Source organism: Rhinoraja longicauda, chromosome 22 (assembly GCF_053455715.1).
Source record: "Rhinoraja longicauda isolate Sanriku21f chromosome 22, sRhiLon1.1, whole genome shotgun sequence".
Classification (NCBI taxonomy): domain Eukaryota; kingdom Metazoa; phylum Chordata; class Chondrichthyes; order Rajiformes; family Arhynchobatidae; genus Rhinoraja; species Rhinoraja longicauda.
The window spans coordinates 38,000,213-38,022,633 of NC_135974.1; the positions used below are offsets into that span (position 1 = coordinate 38,000,213).

The window sequence follows — 22,421 nt, forward strand, 5'->3', positions numbered from 1 at the left end:
GGACAGCTGGGGAACAAGCTTGCAGTCTGTCCTGACACACACATGGATGAATCTAGCTTTGACCAGTGGTGGACCAACCTTACCCTAGAGACAGCTGGACAACAGGCTGCCACTCTACCCTGACACAGGGTAGGTGCCACCCTACCCTGACACCCTGACAACAGGGTGCCACCCTACCCTGACACATCCATGCATGACTCTAGTTTAGACCAGTGGTGGACCAGCCTTACCCTAGAGACAGCTGGACAACAAGCTGCCACCCTACCCTGACACAGGGTAGGTGCCACCCTACCCTGACACCCTGACACAGGGTAGGTGCCACCCTACACTACCCTGGACAACAGGCTGCCACCCTACCCTGACACATCCATGCATGACTCTACCTTAGACCAGTGGTGGACTAGCCTTACCCTAGAGACAGCTGGACAACAGGCTGCCACCCTACCCTGACACAGGGTAGGTGCCACCCTACCCTGACACCCTGACAACAGGGTGCCACCCTACCCTGACACATCCATGCATGACTCTGGCTTTCTCCCCACAGGCTGACAGAATATGAATGTGAGTCTGTAAATTGGAGAGCCAGGGGCTGTCTTGGTGGAAGCTCAGATGTGCATCTAGGCATCAGGATCCGTAAACTAAATGTTTCCCAACACAGGATGGGATGGAAGCTTCCTGTTGCCATAAATATGCATGAAATTCATAAAATCGCATTGAAGAATTTTAATTGGGACTGAGACCGTACAAGTATTATTACCCAGAAATGTTAATCAAATCTCACTGCCTTGATGGTGTTATGATAGAGGAAAGGTTCATGAAATCTCGTGTTATAAATTATATGTTCTCTCATGCAGGAAAGTAAATCAAAATGGTGCTGATGTTTTGAATACATACATTTTGAACGCATACATACATACATTCATACATTTTAGCATTAGTTCCTTTGAAGAAAAGCTTAAACAAAAATTGAGTTTTGCATGTTTTTATCAAAGTATTTTCCTGTGAATTATTTGTAACCAACAGAAATCCAAACAGATGCCAGCTAAACACACATTCGCTGTTTAGAAGCTGCTGTGGTGTAAATGGCACTGCACTTCATACATCATTAATATGCTTGAAGCATCTCGATATCCTTGATCCCAGGGCATGCAAAGACAAATCACTCTACGCTCAGTCCATTCATCACACTTTTATTATTTTCAGTGATGTTGTTATATAATTTAGGAAGGAACTGCAGATGCTGGTTTAAACCAAACATAGACACAACATGGAGTAACTCAGCGGGGCAGGTAGCACCTCTGGAGAGAAGGAATGGGTGAATGGTTTTGGGTCGAGATCCTTCTTCAGACTGGTCAGGGGAAAGGGAAGCGAGAGATATCGACGATGATGTGGAGAGATAAAGAACAATGAATGAAAGATATGCAAAAAAATAACGATGATAAAGGAAACATGCCATTGTTGGCTGTTTGTGGGGTGAAAATGAGAAGCTGGTGTGACTTGGGTGGGGGAGGGATGGAGAGAGAGGGAATGCTGGGGTTACTTGAAGTTAGAGAAATTAATATTCATACCACTGGGCTGTAAACTGCCCGAGCGAAATATGAGCTTCTGTTCCTCCAATTTGCATTTATCCTTACTCTGACATTGGAGGTCGAGGACTGAAAGGTCAGTGTGGGAATGGCAACTGGGAGATTACCAAGAAGTGATGTGTTTAGTCTGAAGAAGGGTTCCGACCCGAAACGTCACTTATTCCTTCTCTCCAGAGATGCTGCCTGTTCTGCTGAGATACTCCAGCATGTTGTGTCTATCTCAGGCATAAACCAGCATCTGCAGTTCCTTCCTAAACACATTGTGTGTTGTGCAGGAATGAAGTCTCCGTGATATGTGATGAGTCGTGCAATGTCTGATCTTGGCTATCACAGACATGACGGGCGAATGGCCTCATTGCACGGCATCTATTTCTACCCTTACAGTGTTGTCTTTACAATCAACTGGTATCTGATCCTGCGGACCATTTATTTAGAATAACATCGCTCCATTTTTAGTTTAAAATAATCCTTTTCTTGGCTTGACGATTCCGTGCTGACACTCCTGTTGCCAGGAGATACAGCTACCAGCTCGGCAATTTGTGCCAGTGCACTCACACTGGAAGCATTTATTTTACTAGTTTCCCCAATCTTTCTACTGACCTTCACCAGACTCTTGCCTGCACAGAGTTAGCATTCAAAGGCAGCATTAGCATGATGAATGGTGCAGTGAGAGGCTGCCAAGGATTCTACAGGTAGACAATCTGTATTTGCATTAATGGTGACGTGCTGTCATGGAGGAGTGGGTCGAGCGTGTTTGGATAAAGGAATTGGCATGTGTGGAATTGTTACTTCAGTTACACATTTTCCAGTCTTGTTAAAGCAGTCTGTGAATGTCAATTACAAACTGGAGTTCAGCCCATGCCCATTGAGGGTGGTGGCTGGGGTGTCTGAGCCTTGTCTGTGAATGTCAATTACAAACTGGAGTTCAGCCCATGCCCATTGAGGGTGGTGGCTGGGGTGTCTGAGCCTTGTCTGTGTGTCTGTCTCTTGTTGCAGTGTCTCTGATTATTGTTAGGGTTAGAGAACAGTTTCCCAGTCTCACCCTCTCACCTCCCTGTGGCTACACCTCCAGCCTCTTGTTATTCCTCCCCTCAGCCAAATGTTACTCCTCCATCTTTCAGTCTTAGATGCGTTTAGTCGACCAAACAAGGCACACACGAGGAAACATGTCCGTACTTGGCAGTTCTCTGCCACCTACAACAAAGGAAACGTTACAAGGAGGTTGGTTCAAGTTATGTTGAAGTATTATAGAAAAGTCCCACTCATCCATTGGCCACAACGTGATAATAGACAATAGACAATAGGTGCAGGAGTAGGCTATTCGGCCCTTTGAGCCAGCACCACCATTCAATGTGATCAAGGCTGATCATTCTCAATCAGTACCCCGTTCCTGCCTTCTCCCCATACCCCCTGACTCCGCTATCCTTAAGAGCTCTATCTAGCTCTCTCTTGAATGCATTTAGAGAATTGGCCTCCACTGCCTTCAGAGGCAGAGAATTCCACAGATTTACAGCTCTCTGACTGAAAACGTTTTTCCTCATCTCCGTTCTAAATGGCCTACCCCTTATTCTTAAACTGTAGCCCCTGGTTCTGGACTCCCCCAACATTGGGAACATGTTTCCTGCCTATAACGTGTCCAACCCCTTAATAATCTTATATGTTTCAATAAGATCCCCTCTCATCCTTCTAAATTCCAGTGTATACAAGCCTAGTCGCTCCAAGTGATGTATAACATCACTCTCTCTCAATGTCAGCAAAACTAAAGAGATGATGGTGGACTACAGGAGACAGCAGGGGAGTGGACACCTCCCCATCCACATTGGTGATGCTGAGGTTGAAAGGGTCAGCAGCTTTAAGTTCCTCGGTGTGTACATCACTGAGGACCTTTCCTGGACACTGCACACGGACACAATAACAAAGAAGGCCCACCAGCGGCTCTTTTTCCTGAGAAGACTGAGGAAGTTTGGCTACTCGGCCATTCAATCATGGCTGATCTATCTCTGCCTCCTAACCCCATTCTCATGCCTTCTCCGAATAATCTCTGACACCCGTACTAATCAAGTCTTTGATTTCCATTTACTGCCCCAATACTGATCATGGTCAGTGTGGCCTCCTGTGAGCCCAGGTAACTAATATATTCACATCTCGACTGTATCGTAACCATAAATGGTGACCCAATTCTGGGCACCATCTCAGCCTTGCGCTCATTTTTGTTTTGTCTTTACAAAAGGTGTTGGATTACCTTTTGAACCAATCTGTGAAGTTTGATTGAACGAGATTCCTTCATTCACTTACTGCTCTGTGACGGCCTCATATCATCAGGCTTCTTTATTACTCCTTAATGTCAACATAATTTTGGAAATCCAATAAAAAAATCACAATGAGCACAATGTCAGTGAGTGTTGGCCAATAATAATGGTGCAGTATGTCATTATAGATATTTTTGAATAGTTCAAATTTATATAAAAAGTCAAAGATTATACGTTGAATGAACTGCAGACATCTTAAACTGTATTTCCTGAACTTGGATGTTGACACCGCCCCCAGTGGAGGTGTGGGATTGCACTTGGACAAGGCGGTCTTGCCTTGATGATATTCAGCAGTCAGTGAATTAGAGAGGAGAGTCAGACTGCTGAGTTGCTTCTCAACAAATACTGAGACATTCCTTAAAGATAAATATTTCTGCCAGGACCTGATATTAACTGTCGTTTCAGCCAATTAAGGCTAAGTGAAGCCCAAAGTGGAAATTTAATGGCCCAAAATTTCAACTGAAAAAAAAGAGTTAATAAATGAAAAGCTTAAAAATTGCACATTCTGGAAACAGAAAAAAAAAGTTGTGAAATTTCACTTTCTTATGACTTTTGAGAGTAGAAAGTCCTCTATAGAAACAAGGAGCTGCAGATGTTGGTTATGGAGGGAAGGGTTTGGGTTGGTGTGTTGTGTGTGTTTGGAGAAGGGCAGATTGGTGGATGAGCTTAAATGGAGTGTGGACAGTGTCCAGCAAAGCTGTGGTCAGCTGAGCCTGGCCCCAACCGTGCAGCAGAACAGGCCCTTCGGCCCACCACAAGTGCTATCTCACAACTGTAGTGTGGGTCACAATTTCAGCAGCAGGAACAAAAATGAGAAAGATGGACAATGGGAAGCTTAGGATGGAATTCCCCAAGTTGCAAGCCACCTGGCCAGAGAGTGCAGTGACATTAGTGACAAAGGAATAGAGTGATTCTGTTTCTCTTGTGAGCATCAAAGCAAGTTGGTCTTTCTACCTCTGAACATTGGGATGAAGCATTAAACATTAAACAAACCTGGCAAACAAAGATATGTAAACACTAATAACACTCCTGACCAATAGAGCAATTACCCATTGCTAAATGTAGATCATGATCTTCATGTGTAGGAAGGTCATGTGCCTGTCCCAATAGAGCAATTACCCATTGCTAAATGTAGATCATGATCTTCATGTGTAGGAAGGAACTGTAGATGCTGGTTTGAAACGGAAGGTTAGACACAAAATGCTGGAGTAACTCAGCGAGACAGGCAGCATCTCTGGAGAGAAGCAATGGGTGACGTTTCAGGTCGAGATGTCTGAAGAAGGGTCTTGATCCGAAACATCACCCATTCCTTCTCTCCACAGATGCTGCCTGACCCGCTGAGTTACTCCAGCACTCTGAAACGTCACCTATCCATGTTCTCTAGAAATACTGCCTGACCCGCTGAGTTACTCCAGCTTTTTATGTCTATCTTGATCTTCATGCTTTCTTGATTTTGGGTAGATAAGGTAGTTTCTATTTGTAAGTACAACAGATTAGCAGTCTTTTTACTCTGGTTTAAAATTTGTTCGTCTTTTATCAGATGATACTTTACATACCTAACAAATGTTTTGATTGTAATTTTGCATCAAATTTTGAAGTGTGGGGACATTTTGCATTGTCCATTTTAGTGTTTAGTTACGCAACATTGGAACACTGCAACACATCAAGGTGTTGAACCAATGTTATCTGCTGCGTGGACACTTGGGAACAAGGGATGTAAACCTATCTCTGAAATACATTTGGAATATCAAGCTGTGAATTGTTATTTCACGGTTCCCACAAGTTGGCAGATTTGTCAGTGCCCTAAGGTGGGAATCGCCACTCATTTGGGTAAATGGTGCCTGCTCGTTTCCGCAGTCCCGCGGGGCAGTGGAACCTCGCGGTGGTGATGATGCCTCGCGGGGCGGTGGAACCTCACGGTGGCGGTGGAACCTCGCGGTGGCGGTGAAGCCTCATGGGGCGGTGAAGCCTCGCAGTGGAACCTCGCGGGGCGGTGATGCCTCGCGGGGCGGTGGAACCTCGCGGTGGCGGTGGAATCTCGCGGTGGCAGTGAAGCCTCGCAGTGGAACCTCGCGGTGGCGGTGAAGCCTCGCGGGGCGGTGGAACCTCGCGGGGTGGTGGAACCTCGCGGGGCGGTGGAACCTCGCGGGGCGGTGGAACCTCGCGGGGCGGTGATGCCTCGCGGGGCGGTGGAGCCTCGCGGTGGCGGTGAAGCCTCGCGGGGCGGTGGAACCTCGCGGAGCGGTGAAGCCTCGCGGGGCGGTGGAACCTCGCGGTGGAACGGTACCTGTAAACATTAAGCAGCCTGTCGACGGTGAGGCAGTCAGGAGTCTGTGGATCCGATTGCTTTGCTGAGCTCAGTGTGTGTTGGTCACTGCCCTGGAGCACAGGAAACAAGAATCACTGAGATGATGATGATGCATTGATTGAGAGATGTTCCTGAATTTCCATAGAAATGGGGCATAAATTAATCTGTAATCAGAACAATTATTCAAGGAAGCTCTTAAAGTATCCCACAGATGTATTTATTTTGAAATGAAGAGGAAATTGCCAAAAGCCTCATCATTCTGCCGGGTGATGTTACGTTTTGTTGAACAGAGCTGGCACTACTCAGATCCAAAGGCTGCCACTTCATCTGTGACAGTCTGACCATGTCTGAACCCCTGCCACCCCACCCACAAAACAAACAGATACACCAGCAAAATATTTGCCCTTTAACTCAGCAGCATGACAAGGCTCTGAATCCTAATTGAAATCCCCCACAGTCAAATGGTGTTGATTTCTCGATGACTAATATCTCTCGTTGTCCCAGTGCAGAAACATTCATCTGCAGTTATTGAGTCAGAGTTGTACAACACAGAAATGAGCCCTTCAGCCCACCTTATCCATGTTGTCATCCTTGCCCATCTACACTAATCCCCTCTGCCTGCATCATAGAGTCATACAGCATGAAAACAGGCCTTTCGGCCCAACTTTCCCATGCCGACCAAGCTGTCCCATCCACACTTGTCCCATCTGCCCATGTTTGGCCCATATCATTCTAAACCTTTCCGATCCATGTGCGTGTCCAAATGTCCTTTAATTGTTGTTGTAGCAAGGTACCCTTTTGTGCTTTGTCCATTCAAGTGCCTGGTCAAGAATCTTTTGAACAAGGTGACTACATCTGATTCTGTCCCCTCCTCTAGCAGTATGGTCCACATTTCATATCATATATATACAGCCGGAAACAGGCCTTTTCGGCCCTCCAAGTCCGTGCCGCCCAGCGATCCCCGTACATTAACACTATCCTACACCCACTAGGGACAATTTTTACATTTTACCCAGCCAATTAACCTACATACCTGTACGTCTTTGGAGTGTGGGAGGAAACCGAAGATCTCGGAGAAAACCCACGCAGGTCACGGGGAGAACGTACAAACTCCTTACAGTGCAGCACCCGTAGTCAGGATCGAACCTGAGTCTCCGGCGCTGCATTCGCTGTAAAGCAGCAACTCTACCGCTGCATCCGTGTTAATGAAATACCTTCCCCAATCCCCTTTAAACTCTGTCGTCCATCCGTCAACCATTGCCTTCTTGGTTACAGACTCCCCCACCCTGCTCCGTCTCTCACTACTTTACACACTTTTCTCTACTCACCCCCAGCCTTCTTCACCCAACCTACAATGCTCCACCCAGAACTAAAGTCCCATCTTTCACACTATCTGCCTGTGTTTACCATTTTCAGGGAACTATGAACTTGAAGCCCAAGGTCTCTCTATCCATGAACATTCCTGAGTGCTCTACTGCTTATTGTAGATACCTTCCCACTACTGTAGATACCCCACTACTGTAGATACCCCACTGCTGTAGATACCCCACTGCTGTGGATACCCCACTACTGTATATAGATACCCCACTACTGTAGATACCCACTACTGTATATAGATACCCCACTGCTGTATATAGATACCCCACTACTGTAGATACCCCACTGCTGTAGATATCCCACTGCTGTAGATATCCACTACTGTATATAGATACCCCACTGCTGTATATAGATACCCCACTACTGTATATAGATATCCCACTGCTGTAGATATCCACTACTGTATATAGATACCCCACTGCTGTATATAGATACCCCACTGCTGTAGATACCCCACTGCTGTAGATACCCCACTACTGTAGATATCCCACTGCTGTAGATATCCCACTGCTGTAGATACCCCACTGCTGTAGATATCCCACTGCTGTAGATACCCACTACTGTAGATACCCCACTGCTGTAGATACCCCACTGCTGTAGATACCCCACTGCTGTAGATACCCACTACTGTAGATACCCCACTGCTGTAGATACCCCACTACTGTAGATACCCCACTACTGTAGATACCCCACTACTGTAGATACCCCACTACTGTAGATACCCCACTGCTGTAGATACCCCACTGCTGTAGATACCCACTACTGTAGATACCCCACTGCTGTAGATACCCCACTACTGTAGATACCCCACTACTGTAGATACCCCACTGCTGTATATAGATACCCCACTACTGTAGATACCCCACTGCTGTAGATACCCCACTGCTGTAGATACCCCACGACTGTAGATAGATACCCCACGACTGTAGATAGATACCCCACTGCTGTAGATACCCCACGACTGTAGATACCTTCCCACTACTTGACTCTCTAAGATGGATTTCCTCACATTGTTGGGATTAAATTACATCTCTCAAATCTATTTAAATAAAGGAGCATCACCAGGTATTCTCCATTGTCTGGGCCTTACCCGTATCAGTCTGGCACCAGCTATCATCTTGTGTGTTGTCCACACTAACCTGGGATCTATCTCCTCTGGGCCTGGGGCTTCACCAGTGCTTGTGTCCTGTGACATCTAACCTCTCCTCTCTCATATTCCGATTACCCCTCGACATTCTCCTTGTTCCACAGTGAGAATGTTGTGTTTGTAATGTTTCACAACTGTGAACCTTGAGATTATAGATTCATAGAGTCATGTAGCATGGAAACAGGCCCTTCAGCCCACTTCATCCTAGATGCCCCATCAGAGCTAGAACCATTCACCCACATTCATTCCATATCCCTCCCTCTGTACATTCCTATTCACGTACTTGTCCAAGTGTCGTTTAAATGTTGAGATAGTCCCTGCCTCAACCACCTCCTTCGGCAGCTCGTTCCGTACACCCACCAGCCTTTGAGTTATTTAGGTTCTAGCTTGTAAATGGTTAATGTACGTATAGGAAATCACTCTCCATTATTTATCTTGGAGCGTTTTTGTGACAAGTATTTCTTCCTTTGAACAGCTTCTGGTTCTCCTGTAAAACTCAAATCTGACAGGTGTTTTCATGAACATGTCTCTTTGGAAGCTCAATGCTTCCCCTGATAGGTGATCAGATAGTGGGTCATCATCCGCCTCCCTCGCTTGTTCACAAAGCTTTTCATTCCTCTCATTGTTTATTAATATCATTGCTTGGTCCTCCTCTGAATTTTCCTGTCGTTCCATCAGAGCTGTGAGAGTGGTGTCTGTCTTCCCACTGCTTGACACATGATGCTGAATCAATAACCGTTACATTTCTCACACTGGGACTCTACCCCAGCACATCACCACATGATCGTCCATTATCTACAGTCCTTGAAAGCCTTTTGTTACCTTCATGAAACTACCTTGCTCCGTTTCTCATGTGCCCAGTGAGGCAGTCTACAGCATTGTTTAGTAATTGCAGGTGACACTGAATGTGCTTCAGAGTGTTGGAGTTGGCCAATGTTGATGGTTTTACTCCACCTTGCTTTGTCTCTGCATGTCAAGATATACTTGAATGTTCACAAAAGAACAGATCTGAATTTTTATCGAGCCTTTCACCACCACCTCAGGATTACCCTCAGCCTTTGTAGGCAATTAAATACAGTTGTTTGGTGCAAAGTGCAGATGATGATTCTCATGCCGTAAACTCGCCCTTAAACGGTAAGCAGGTACAGGACAAATCTGTCCCACGAATTTGTCCCACTGCTTGTATTTATTTCAAGAAGGCTAGAATATAAAACCAGGGATGTAATGCTGAGGCTGTATAAGGCGCTGGTCAGGCTGCATTTGGAATATTGAGAGCAATTTTGGGCCCAATCGCTGAGGAAGGATGTGCTGGCTTTGGAGAGGAGGTTTACGAGAATGATCCCAGGGTTAACATATGATGAGCGTTTGTCGGCACTGGGCCTGTACTCACTGGAGTTTAGAAGAATGAGGGGGGAACCTCATTGAAACTTACCGAGTAGTGAAAGGCCTGGATAGAGTGGGTGTGGAAAGGATTTTTTTCCATTTGTGAGAGCATTTAGGACTAGAGGTCATAGCCTCAGAATTAAAGGATGTTCCTTTAGGAGGGCGATGAAGTGGAATTTCTTTAGACAGAGGGCGGTGAAACTGTGAAATTCTTTGCCACAGAATATTGCAGAGGCCAAGACAATGGATATTTTTAAGGCAGTGATAGATAGATTCTTGATTAGTACGGGTGTCTGGGGTTAAGGGGAGAAGGCAGGAGAATGGGATTATGAGGGAGAGATAGAATGGTGGAGTAGACTTGATGGGGTGAATGGCCTAATTCTGCTCCTATCACTTATGACATGACCTTATGACAATCAGCAAGAGATTTGGTGGAGTGCTGCCCCGAATGGGTGAGGTCTAGAACATTCCTCGGGAGAACAACAGGACAATTCCTGCCCCATCTCTCAGCTGGATATTTGCCCATGGACCGCGGCAACAGCTGGTTGCCGAGTACAACTGATACGTTATTGTTTTATCACTGTATATTTATTGATCATGATCTATTTGTTGATCATTGTTTATTTATTGATCACGGTTTATTTATTGATCACGGTATATTGATGAAGGTATATTTGTTGATCATTGTTTATTTATTGATCACGATTTATTTATTGATCATGGTCTATTTATTTGTGTGTTAATGGGCCAGTAAAGCTGCATTGAGTGAGAATGTAATTGTTCCATTACTGGAGCGTTTAACAATTACACACATGGCAAATATGAGACACTAGACCAAGTGGGCCCAAACCTCTCCTGCATTGGTGCAGCACCCTGTCCTCCCCCTCCCCTCTTTCCTCAACCCCCCTCCCCTCTCCCTTCTCCCCCACTCCCCCCTTCCTCCCTCCTCCCCTCCCCTCCCGGGGGATGGATGGGGGGGGGGCGGGGGATGGATGGGGGGGGTGGGGCGGGGGATGGATGGGGGGGGCGGGGGATGGATGGGGGTGGCGGGGGATGGATGGGGGGGGGCGGGGGATGGATGGGGGGGCGGGGGATGGATGGGGGGGGCGGGGGATGGATGGGGGGCCGGGGGATGGATGGGGGGGGCGGGGGATGGATGGGGGGGGCGGGGATGGATGGGGGGGGAGGGGATGGATGGAGGAGGAAGTGAGGTAGGGAGATGAGAATGAGGGAAGGAAAGAGAGAGGGAGATAATGAGGGAAAGGGGAGGGAGGGAGGAAGGAAGGGAGAGAGGGAGGGAGGGATGGAGCAAGGGAGGGAGAGAGGGAGGTGTTGCTTCACTTCCATCCCCATCCTTGCCACTGTCCATCCCCTGTCCTGGGAGTGGCCGTACACATACTGACCGTTGCTCGTGTTGGGAGCTGGACACAAACACGAGGCTGGACAAATGGTGTCCCTGGTGTTGGACAGACCAGGCACTGGAACAGCTGTCCAATCTCTTTCACTGAAGGTGATTGAGGAGTGGAAACTCCTCAGGATGTCCTTCTTCAAAATAGCGCACTGAAACGGGCCTCTGTGGGTGCGGGCACACCCAGGTACCATGGAACTGCACACCTCAGTCTGTCATGGCTGAACAACACTCTGCTTCTCTCTTATGCTCACGTTGCTCCTCGTTATATTCCAACGGCCCTTCTCTTGCCTCCTCGACCGGTGGTTCCCTGTCCCCCTGAACCTCCTCATTCCCCTCCTCTGTACTCGCCCTCCTGCCAACGTTACTATCATCAGCCAACTTGTTCCCACAGCCAGACCATTGCTATGGGTTGCAAATATCTACCCAGCTCTCCCACGTCACACTCAGTGATCATCTGCCTCTTGAACAGAGACATTCACGAGCTCTTCCCAAATGGCCAATGTGGACCTTCCTACAAACATCGTCACGGCCCATAGAGAGGAAATAAATGACACAGCAAAGCTGTAGTTAGTTATTGTTTGCAACCAATATTAATATATTTAAAAAGGCAACATTTAAGTGGAAAGATCATATTTACAAATGTTACATCTTTACTGGTGGAACAAAGTCAGCATTTGCAGACTGAGAATGCGTTGGTGCCACCTGCTTTGTGATCCTGATTATCTGGGTGTTGCTGCAGTTTGCCCTAACTCCAGATGGGATGTTGATCCACAGAATCAACACTGTGGCACGGTGGCGCAGCGGTAGAGTTGCTGCCTTACAGCGCTTGCAGCGCCAGAGACCTGGGTTTGATCCCGACTATGGGTGCTGTCTGTACGGAGTTTGCACGTTCTCTCCGTGACCTGCGTGGGTTTTCTCCAAGGTCTTCGGTTTCCTCCCACACTCCAAAGACGTACCAAAGGTTTGGAGGTTAATTGGCTTGGTATAAATGTAAATTGTCCCTAGTGTGTAGGATAGTGTTAGTGTGCAGGGATCGCTGGTCGGCGCGGACCCGGTGGGCCGAAGGGCAGTACTAATAGAGACAGTACTAACGTTCCCTTGGTTCACTGCTCTCCGGATGTGTATTACTATGTTTGTTAATAGCTTTATTAATATAAATGTGGTTTATATTTCATGATAATTAAAAGTTGCAGAGCAGAACCGCGGATTTGCATTAAAATTATACCCTGGCCACATTGAGCAATGTCTCATTCATTGTCAATATAAATCAGCTTGCTGAGAATTCAGTGGGAGAATTCTCACTGTCTCCCCGTGTTCTGCAGGTGAAGAATCTTGGCATCCTTCACTGCTCTGCTGTTTCTCTGCTCCTTCTCCAGTTATTATGAAGCTTCTCTCTCTCTCTCTCCCCCTCTCTCTCCCACTCTCTCTCTCTCTCTCTCCATTTCCAATCTGCTTCCTGAGATTTTCACTCCCCCGTTTCTCGGTTCTGAAGGCAATCTGCTGCTGTGATTGCCCGGACAACAGCCTTGGTGTTCACTGGCTGAGACAGCATTCACAGCCAACCTGCAGTGATCCACTTCTGTAATATTCCACTCATACTGGATATTGTCCTTTGTCCAATGCTCTGCGTTTGGCTGTGGTGAGTATCAGTTGCCATCTGTCCTCTCATTCGCTCTTCCATCATCCTCACAATTTGAATACACATCATTTATTAATAGCTGTGGTTTCTACATGTATTGGAGAGGGATTACTGGTGTTAAGGATAATGTGTTTTTTGCCATAAATTCAGGAAGTACTTTGTGAATAGTGGCTTGGTCAGATCTGTGGAAGATGAATTGCAGATTACAGATCAGACCCAGGTTCTCATCAGAGTGCGTGTGCATTTGTTTGAAATATAATTACAAGCAACGCCAATCGTTCTCCTGGCCTCCACTGGGTGGAACGGTGATGGGAAGAGTGGTCCTTGCAGGAAACCCATCTCTGAGTTATTGGGGGGGAGGGGGTCACAGCAGACACTTCCTAATGGATATCAGTTGGTAGTGGGTGAACTGCAAATCTAATTTCAAGGTTGAGGGAGTCAAACTCTTACTTGTAATCAATGATTTATGGCAGAAATGTATTTACATGATCACTTCCAGTGATACCGCTCATTGCATTATCCGTGAGCACTTATCCGTTCACCTATTAGATGGCAAGAGATCAATACACATCTTTAAACCCAGATGAAGATTACCGTTGACAATTACTTTGCTCCCACTGCAATATTTATATTCCATTTGCATGCCACCATAGTTTACTGAAATGCGGCTGGTGTTTTGCGAGCTCATTAGTCAGTCAGTGCTGCAAAGAGTTCTGGATTTACAGAGTTTGTTGTGGCCCAGGGAACTGTTGCCTTAAAACCACAGCTGTCTGAGTGGATTTTGCTCTAATTAGATTCCTTCATAACTGTCTCTCCCAGTCATCTTTCCTCGGTAATCAGTCATGAGCAGAAGAGGAGATGATCAGCTTCTTTACCCTGCTGTTCTTCAATCGGGTCTTGCATTTATCAATGGACCTTGTCTGACTAGGCCAATTAGAGTGGAAAGGTTAGCTGCAGAGTTCAACGTTATGTAGGGTCAGTGAGGATTTGATCTCTGCAATGGGAAGCTGAGAACAACTAAAGATATCTGTGGACCTCTCAGTGACACTCGGCCAGAGGATGGCCGGACCCCAACACTGCCCAGCCCAGAGGGTGGCCAGACCCCAACACTGCCCAGCCCAGAGGATGGCCAGACCCCAACACTGCCCAGCTACTCATTGTTGGAACGTGCAGCGGGAACAGATCCAACCGAGGGATGGTCAGTACCCGTGGGCATTCGGAGAGAGCGGGGCGATGAGGGGCTGGGTACAGTACGTAGGATGACAGGGGTGACACTGGGCTGTCTTGATCACTCATCTATCAATTGGCCCAGAAAAGCCCAAGGTGACCTTGAGGTGAGTCTAAGCAATGTTGAACTGCATAGTTAGCAGTTGACTCATTCACACTATGCTCCATTCATAAAGCTGGGATAATTTTGATCAGTTGTATGACATTTAGTTCCATGCTCACTCCTAGCCTTTATGTGCTGCACCCCTCAGTGTCTCTGTTAATTTAATGTAGCTCGTCAAATCAGATAGTTCCTAAACTGAGTCTGGAGAAGAGTCCTGACCCGAAACGTCACTATCCATGTTCTCCAGAGATACTGCCTGACCCGCTGAGTTACTCCAGCACTGTGTGTCTGGTTTTATGAGCCAGCGTCTGCAGTTGCTTGTGTCTCCTCATCTGTATTGCTCCGGACTGCTGCTGAGTCAGCATCTGGGAACATCTCTGTCACATGGACCTATCACATGGTAATTTGTCCACATTGAATGGCGGTGCTGGCTCGAAGGGCCGAATGGCCTCCTCCTGCACCTATTGTCCATGACCCCTGGTGGTAGCGCTAGCACAACCAACCATGAGAATGAAAAGACATCACCCACACTCTTCAGTGTCATTCCCCTCTCTGTCCTTCCATAACTTGTTTCCCCACCTAGTCTAACAGTTCATTTTTTTGCAGCACATTTGATTGTATCTGACATCAGGCTGTGTGATTGTATCTGACATCAGGCTGTGTGATTGTATCTGACATCAGGCTGTGTGATTGTATCTGACATCAGGCTGTGTGATTGTATCTGACATCAGGCTGTGTGATTGTAGCTGACATCAGGCTGTGTGATTGTATCTGACATCAGGCTGTGTGATCTGCGTCAACCAGCAATATATTTTCCCAGACATTGCCACAACTTACAAATAGTATTAATACAGGTGGACATAATGTGATAGTATTAATACAGGTGAACATATCATGGTAGTATTAATACAGGTGAACATATCATATCATATATATATACAGCCGGAAACAGGCCTTTTCGGCCCACCAAGTCCGTGCCGCCCAGTGATCCCCGTACATTAACACTATCCTACACCCACTAGGGACAATTTTTACATTTACCCAGCCAATTAACCTACATACCTGTACGTCTTTGGAGTGTGGGAGGAAACCGAAGATCTCGGAGAAAACCCACGCAGGTCACGGGGAGTACGTACAAACTCCTTACAGTGCAGCACCCGTAGTCAGGATCGAACCTGAGTCTCCGGCGCTGCATTCGCTGTAAAGCAGCAACTCTACCGCTGCGCTACCGTGCCGTATCGTGATAGTATTCATACAGATGAACATATCGTGATAGTATTAATACAAGTGACCATATTGTGGACCATCTTGGTGTCTTGCTAACAAGGGCTGAACATGACTATGTAAGGCGCTGTAAAAGATTCAGTTGGAGAAGGAAATGAGGCAAATGGTTTGAGAGAGGGAGAACGTGAGGCAGCACTAACCATTTCTCCAATGCCCATGGATGAGTGGGAGAAGGGGGTTTCAATGAGTGGTCATGTGAGCTGTTTCTGTCATTCAGTGAGATCGTAGCCTTGCCTGATGCGATGGACAGTGTGACTCTAACTGCACCTGTCTGACAACAAGCCTTACCTAACTGCACCTGTCTGACAACAAGCCTTACCTAACTGCACCTGTCTGACAACAAGCCTTACCTAACTGCACCTGTCTGACAACAAGCCTTACCTAACTGCACCTGTCTGACAACAAGCCTTACCTAACTGCACCTGTCTGACAACAAGCCTTACCTAACTGCACCTGTCTGACAACAAGCCTTACCTAACTGCACCTGTCTGACAACAAGCCTTACCTAACTGCACCTGTCTGACAACAAGCCTTACCTAACTGCACCTGTCTGACAACAAGCCTTACCTAACTGCACCTGTCTGACACAAGCCTTACCTAACTGCACCTGTCTGACAACAAGCCTTACCTAACTGCACCTGTCTGACAACAAGCCTTACCTAACTGCACCTGTCTGACAACAAGCCTTACCTAACTGCACCTGTCTGACAACAAGCCTTACCTAACTGCACCTGTCTGACAACAAGCCTTACCTAACTGCACCTGTTTGACAACAAGCCTTACCTAACTGCACCTGTCTGACAACAAGCCTTACCTAACTGCACCTGTCTGACAACAAGCCTTACCTAACTGCACCTGTCTGACAACAAGCCCTTACCTAACTGCACCTGTCTGACAACAAGCCTTACCTAACTGCACCTGTCTGACAACAAGCCTTACCTAACTGCACCTGTCTGACAACAAGCCTTACCTAACTGCACCTGTCTGACAACAAGCCTTACCTAAGGATGTAAAGTCAGCATTTGGTGAATGATTTTGTTTATCACATTTGACTTGATTGGAATGGAATGGAATACGTTATTATCACATGTGACTAGGCACAGTGAAATTCTTTGCTTGTAGGGACTAGTGGAATCAAGGGGTATGAGGAGAAGGCAGGCATGGGTTACTGATTGTGGTTGGTCAGCCATGATCACAATGAATGGCGGTGCTGGCTCAAAGGGCCAAATGGCCTCCTCCTGCACCTATTTTCTATGTATAATAAATGTGTCTTAAAACATCAAGGTTGCTAGCACCTCTTAAACCTTTCTGTCCTTTATTTTAACTTTATCCAGTTCGGACATGACAGTCACACGCACCTTACAGTCACTCATCAGCAAAATGCCATCTGTTTTTTAAATTATACATGGAAGACATTGCACATTGCAGAACCATTCTGCTGATATGAATGGCTCGACTGTAAAATGTAATCCAAACTGTGCTAAGCAGAAGTGACAGAGAGCACAAGGACATATGAGGAATGTAAAGAGCCTGCAGAACCATGATTACTCAGTGAATAACTTGCTCATTATTGCTGGGTTTGGGGCAGAGCCTCCACCAGCATCACCTAGGGGGCTCCTTCTTCAAGCTTAAATACATTCTGCACTTGGCTTTCCGTCTCGTGGGAATAGTAAACTTTAGCTGCATTCATTTTTGCAGTTCTGCTTCTGTGTTTATGTGGATGAGAAATATAATTAGCTCTTTCTGTAAAACTGCTAATCTAGTTTGTTGTGTCCAACTTAATGCTTTTATGAAGTGGCACCTGTAAACTATGCCAAACAGAGTAACTTTAAAAACATTTTAATTTTCTTAGCAGTACCAGTTTGATCAGTGAGTGAGATTAAACACAGTAGAATGGAAATGTTCAGTTGAATTTATCTGGACAAGCATTTAAAGGTTGAAGGTAAATGACTTGAATTGTCTGAAGTTTATGGCCAACGGTCATAAAAACACAAAGGTACATGAAACATGAAATTAAAGAGATGACACTCGACACCAGAATGATTGAAAAGGGAAGAGGATGCAAATCAAAGAATTTGTCATCTTAATTGCAGGAGGAAAGGACAATTTGGAGGATTAAGGAAATAGAGTAATGGATTCTGATCCAGATACAGGATGCAAGGACAGAATGGACTCAAGTCTGCTTGGAGAAAGAAAGAAGCCATGATTATGGCAGCATTCATGCAAAGTAGACTCAGAAAGGTTGAGCGGGAGAAAGGTTTGAACATAGATATCAACAAATAATGTTAGACAAGTTTTCTTTCTAATTATGTCCCGCTCTGCAGTGTACCAAAGCTTTACAAAAAAGGGCGTCTGGTATTTTTAGCTAGAATTGATTTTATAGATTATTTAAGAGTTGTAATGGAAGGCTTGTGATTGTTGCAAAAGAGGCAATTGTGTATTTTGGATCGAGGCCAACGAGTGAACATTCCGTTCCCTGGTGACAAGAGAGTGGACAATTATGTTGCGTTAACTGCCAATGGAGATACAGCAAGTGTTCATGGAAAGATGCAGTTACATTTCTTGCTGTCTCTGTAATTGTTGGAAGCATCGCACACAATTAGGTTGTGGGAAAGGCGGTGGATGTGGAATTTGAGATGATTATACTCCCACATTTCATCAGTTTAACAGCATGTTCCTGTCATCATAGATTCTCCTGTAATGAAATGATCATGAAAGATGTCTATTTTGACCAAAGGTGATAGGAACATAATATTATCTTTGTAAACGTCAGAGGTCAGCTAATGAGACTGGTGACTCGTATGGAACAGTATGGAGCAAGCTTTGTCCACAGCATCTGATCACAGCTTTAGGAGTAACATTGCAACAATCAACCTCCACACACCAACATCAAGGAGCAGAGGAAGATCCGATTGTTCTCTGGTGACTTGAGAAATATTCAATCATAGGTTCTTCTGAAGTTATTCCAAACAGTCTTTGTGTCAGCCCTGGAACGGTATGGAACTTGCAGCTGAAGACGCAGAGATTCTGCCTCACAAACTCACAGATTTATCTGATCATTCCAGGTGAATTTCAATGAAGTCAGTGAATTGAAATGTTAGAATGGGAGTGCCAGGTTCCAGGGACTGCAATGCAGGTGAACGACCTTGAATTCTAGTCTTTTATCCAAGTAGATCCCTCAGGCCATCTGAAAGATTGCAACACAATAACATCTGGTTGGGGGATGATTGGGGTCTTGGTTGAGTGTGGTTCCCTCTGTAACTGCAATGGGGATCAGGATATCCACCGTGGATTAACATTGAAGGAAACGGTGCCAATGGATGGAAGGGGGACCTGGCGAGGGAGGGCCACCGAAAATAATGAAGAGGGACCCAGTGAGGGGGTGGGGGGGGGGGGGGGGGAGGGCTGCTGAGAATAAAGAGGGAGGGGGGATGAGAATGAAGAGGAACCTCGCGGGGAGCAGCAGGCAGTAGATAGGACCGTTCGGTGAACTTTAGTAACATTGTCGGCACCAAAACATGGCACTTGTTTACTGTGTCTGCTACGTGATGTTACTGGGTTGTACGCAAAACATAGCATTTCACTGACTATGTACATGTGACAATAAACTACCATTGTATTCATTGTGTGTCTCGGGGTCATTCCTAGATAGCAGGGTGTGTGTCAAATATACCGGGAATATTTTGGCTGTGGTAAAAATATTCCTATTGAGTCAAGCCCATAGTCTGGTGGAACAGAGATGAGGTTTGTTGATGAAAGGAGATATCTGTGAGGCTCCTGGTGGTGAAGAAAATTGTGAAGATAAACTTGGAATCTAACTTTTAATTAAACTGTCATAGGCTAGAAAATGGAGACAAAAGTTCAGAGCAAATAAGAATTAAATTTGGAATTAAGAAGTGACATTTCTTCACCAAAAAAACATGATATCCTGGCAAGTGCAGAGATACACTGGAGATGGTGGGAGCATTTCATAGTAACCCAGCAGAGAGATGTTTGTCACTTAAGTAAATTGCTTCCTTTGGCATAATCTAATCTGTTAATTTGAGGTATAATCAAGTACAAAGGAGTGGTTTATTAGCAAGTATTAAAAAATTGTCACAACAAGCGTTTTCTTTACCAACTAAAATTATGACTGTAATTACGAAGGACATATGCGTTCATATATTGTGGTACCAATGTGATAATTGCAGGAGTGAGCACGCTGGGAACTGTCCCTGGTGCTGAAGAACATTTTAAATCTGAATCTTCACCTGCAGGGGTTGTCCACCGTGTTACAAACGGCTGTGCCAAACGGCTCTGCAAATAACTTTGTGGAAACACCTTCATCTATTAATATGTCACTTCAAAACATGGTAGCAGTTAATTTGCAACAAGGACTGAGATTGAAAAAAACAGTAAAGCTGAAAGTAATGAATATATTGAGCAGCGATGTTAACAAGATGCCCAAACTAAATGTTGGTGCAAAGCAACACTAAACCAGTCTGAGATGTGCCTGTGCCCATTTGTAATGCCAGACAGCCATGTGAGGGTGATGTCTCTCCACTGAAGGTGCCAGGAAGTGAGTGGTCCAATAGTCTAGGTGAGCATCACACGACCAACTCAGTGCTCATCAACAGGAGGATGAGGGGTGGGGTGGGGTGTGGTGGGGGTGGGGTGGGGGTGGGGGTGGGGTGGGGTGTGGTGGCGGTGTGGTGGGGGTGGGGTGTGGTGGGGGTTGGGTGTGGTGGGGGTGGGGTGTGGTGGGGGTGGGTGGGGCGGGGTGTGGGGGTGGGGTGGGGTGTGGTGTCGGTGTGGTGGGGGTGGGTGGGGGTGGGGGGGAGGGGTGTGGGGGGGATCCGGCGATGCGGAGCGCGGGTGGAGCCGGCAACAACTGCCATCGTTATCCGTGGGTGCAGGCGAGGCAGTGTGAACAGCGCGGGGCACTGGGCTCTGGGCGCGGGGTACTGGACGTGGGGCGCGGGGTACTGGACGCGGGGTACTGGGCGTGGGGCACGGAGCACTGGGCGCGGGGCGGCGGTGGAGTTGCCGCCTGACAGCGGGCGCAGCGCCGGACACCCGGGTTGGATCCCGACTCCGGTTTGACCATCTGCACTTCTCCCCATGACCCACGAGGGGTTTCTCCCAAATCTTCAGTCTCCTCCCGCCCTCCACAGGCGTGCAGGTTTGTCGGATGAAGGGCCTGCCCACTTTGGCGATTTTTAGGCGACTGCCGGCGACTGTCAAAGTCGTAGCAGATCACCGAAAAAAATAACCGTACGACAATGACCACGACAATAACCACGACAATGACCACGACAATGACCGCGACAATGACCACGACAATGACCACGACAATGACCACGACAATGACTGCGACAATGACCACGACAATGACCACGACAATGACCACGACAATGACAGCGACAATGACCACGACAAGGTAAGACAACCTACCACATAGGCGACGGCAAGCTGATGACAACTGGCGACTCAGGAGCCTGTCCCACTTAGGCGATGGAAAGGCGACTGATGGCGACAACGCTGTCCCACAGTTTGCCGGGGTGTCGCAGGCATGATCATGGGGAGTCTTCAAAGAATCGTAGTGGATCTCGGCACGTCGCCAAGATTTCAACCGGTTTGTAATTTCTGGGCGACAGCTGGCTTGTCTCCCGGTACCGTAGCTTATTGCGGGCGCGGTCCCACGCTGTCCCACACGGTCCCCAGGTGTGCAAGGTTGTTTAGGTTAGAATCTAAATGAATGAATGAAAAGAGTTCTCACAGCGCGTGTGTCAGCGTTTGATTTTAATGGTCAAAATGAATGCTCCTAAATTCTGTGAATGACGTCATGATAAAGTACTTAGAAATTTAATAAATTCCGACAGCTATTTTTTAAGAAATCAACAAAATCAACTTTATTCAAAAAACAACATATTCCTATGAAAGATGGGTAATTGCATGCAAATTTTTTTTTTAAAGGGACACTTCAAACAAATGCAAAATATACCTAGAAATGTCACTGGACGGAGCTTGCTGTGGGTTTGTTCAGGTGTGAGTTGTGCTTGTGACACCTCCACATAAGTGCAGGTTGTCGTTGGTTGTCTTGGTGCCGTGGTCCCTGTCGTAGTGGACGTCCGAGGTAGCGAAGACTGAGTGGCCGGTTGTCGTCAGCTTGCCGTCGCCTATGTGGTAGGTTGCCTTACCTTGTCGCGGGCATTGGCGTGGTCATTGTCGTGGTCATTGTCGTGGTCATTGTCGCGGTGATTGTCGTGGGCATTGTCGCGTTCATTGTCGCGGTGATTGTCGCGGTCATTGTCGCGGTCATTGTCGTGGTCATTGTCGTGGTCATTGTCGTGGTCATTGTCGTGGTCATTGTTGCGGTCATTGTTGTGGTCATTGTCATGGTCATTGTGGTCATTGTTGCAGTCATTGTCGTGGTCATTGTCGTGGACATTGTCGTGGGCATTATCGTACGGTTATTTTTTTCGGCGATCTGCTACAATAGACAATAGACAATAGACAATAGGTGCAGGAGTAGGCCATTCAGCCCTTCGAGCCAGCACCGCCATTCAATGCGATCATGGCTGATCACTCTCAATCAGTACCCCGTTCCTGCCTTCTCCCCATACCCCCTCACTCCGCTATCCTTAAGAGCTCTATCCAGCTCTCTC

The 22,421-nt window shown here is 46.7% G+C and overlaps 1 protein-coding gene across 8 annotated transcripts in view; it reads left to right on the top strand.

Annotated features, from left to right (window-relative positions):
- dlgap4b (discs, large (Drosophila) homolog-associated protein 4b) overlaps positions 1 to 22,421 on the top strand; it is a 306,821-nt gene that overhangs the window by 27,242 nt on the left and 257,158 nt on the right. Inside the window, exon 1 of one of the 8 annotated variants that reach the window (XM_078419199.1) lies at positions 13,143 to 13,160. The exons of the other annotated variants lie outside the window; for them this stretch is intronic. The gene's annotated coding sequence lies outside the window, so the exon portion shown is untranslated. Of the gene's footprint in view, positions 1 to 13,142; positions 13,161 to 22,421 lie in introns of those variants that run through there. 8 annotated transcript variants of the gene reach the window in all.